Below are 1,947 nucleotides of genomic sequence, written 5' to 3' on the forward strand. Positions count from 1 at the left end.
TATTGCTAGGCTTCAGCTCTCCATGAACAACCCCTTGCGCATGGAGGTACTCAACCGTTCTTGTTATTGTGAACAGAACGGCACTAGCTTCTCGTTCCGAGAAAAAAATTTGTCTATGAATTTTATCCAGCAGTTGCCCTCCTTTCGTAAGTTCTGTTACTATGTATGCGTATTTTCCATCATCATGCACATCTTTTAGGGTAATAATATTTGGATGGTGGCCATAGCGCAGTAGGATTTCAATCTCCTCTGTTGGATCTCTTACTCTTGTCTATAATCTTTACAGCATATTCCTGTTTAAAGCTTTATGAATACATCTCTTATAGACAGAGTAAGACCCAACTCTGATATCTTCCTTCACTTCGTATCTATCAGTAAACTGAATGCTGTTCCTGTGCAACTGCTGGACAACGGAATGCACTCCAACTGTCTGCACTGCCTGGCTTTCGTCATTTGATGCAATAGCTACAGAACTAAATCCCCGAACAAGTTGATGCGCATTAGCACTAGGTGGGAGACCAGGCAAATCTTCTGGAGTTTTTGCTGTAAACTCAGGGTCAAAATAAAACGTATCTTCAGGTCTGCCAGTTGCAGGTTTAAAAGGGGGATCAATTCTCTCCTGTACAATTTATCCAATCTATTTTGGAAAAGAATGCATGCCTCTTAATTTCTTCAACTCCATCTAGGCCTGCTCCTAATCTGTTTGCTGGGTTTCTTTTGAAGAGCATTCGCAGAAGACTCTCTGCTTCCGGGCTCAAGAACTGGGGCATTCCAAGTTTGGCCTCGAGAATCAGTGTCATGGTTTCTTTTCTGTCTTTCCCTTGGAAAGGCAGAGTACCAGTGAGCATTTCAAACATTACAACACCAAAAGACCACCAGTCTGCGCTCCGTGTAAGGCCTCCGCTCTTAATGACTTCTGGCGCCATATATTCCACTGTTGCACAGAAAGAGAAGGCTTTTTTTTCAGATCAATTGACACCTCACTTAAGCCAAAATCTGCTAATTTGATATGTCCTTCCTCATCAAGAAGGATGTTTTCTGGTTTTAGGTCCCGGTATATTATTCCACCACTATGTACATGGTCTAAAGCAAGTGCTAATTCTGCCAGGTAAAATTTAACATCGTCTTCTGTGAACATCACCCTACGTTCTCCACATGCTCCAATTGCCTCTATTAAATTTCTTAGGGCTGTTTGGCAATGGGCTCTGTCTCCGGCCATATTATAGTTCCCGTTCGGATTTAGTGTCGGCCACGGATTTCTCCCTCCTCCCACCTGTCGTGCTAATTCCGCATCCTTAGTTAATACCTTCTCTCTTTCATCTGGGCAGAATGATTCTCGGAATAAGATTTGGGTGTCCCCCCGGTTAGGATTGTGTCCCGTGCAGAGATTTGACAATAACTGCGCCCGTGTTTCTGCATCCTCCCTTAATCTTGGCATTGTACACCCCCATAAGGCTAAATCATTTGGGTTCCACGATGGATTAGTATAAACCGTCGATGTGGGGCATGCATAGTCACCCCCTGGCCGTAAAGCGGCCAGATTAGTCAAAACATTTGAAACCATGGGGCAAAGTCCCACCCTTGCTACAGGAAGGTCTGGGGGGGTCGGTACAGGGACTGTAAGGTGGGGCAGGAGTCGGGGAGGGCCTTGTCTGGTCGTCGTTCGGGGCTGTAGCCTTACCTACGGCCAAAGTTACCTTACAGGTTAGTTTTTCCCTCAGCCCCTTTTGCCTCCCTGGATGTTGTCTCTCCCGCACCCATTCATCCCACACATACCAATAATCCATGTGTCCCGGGAACCGGTACTGAAGTTGGTCTCGCACAAAGGTCAGTCGATGTTGGTCAAAACTCCCTTGTGGTGGCCACTGATCTTCAATATCTCCATGGCGGGTGATGAATGGCCACCATTGTTGACATAGAACTACTGCGTCCTCCTTCAGTAGTGAA

General features: G+C 45.8%; 1 pseudogene; it reads right to left on the reverse strand.

Annotated features, from left to right (window-relative positions):
• Window positions 1-280: 280 nt before the first annotated feature.
• Window positions 281-1,178, reverse strand: LOC127028344 (ribosomal protein S6 kinase alpha-3-like; annotated as a pseudogene).
• Between the last annotated feature and the right edge of the window lie 769 nt (window positions 1,179-1,947).

The sequence above is a fragment of the Gymnogyps californianus genome, unplaced genomic scaffold, assembly GCF_018139145.2.
Source record: "Gymnogyps californianus isolate 813 unplaced genomic scaffold, ASM1813914v2 HiC_scaffold_312, whole genome shotgun sequence".
Classification (NCBI taxonomy): Eukaryota; Metazoa; Chordata; class Aves; order Accipitriformes; family Cathartidae; genus Gymnogyps; species Gymnogyps californianus.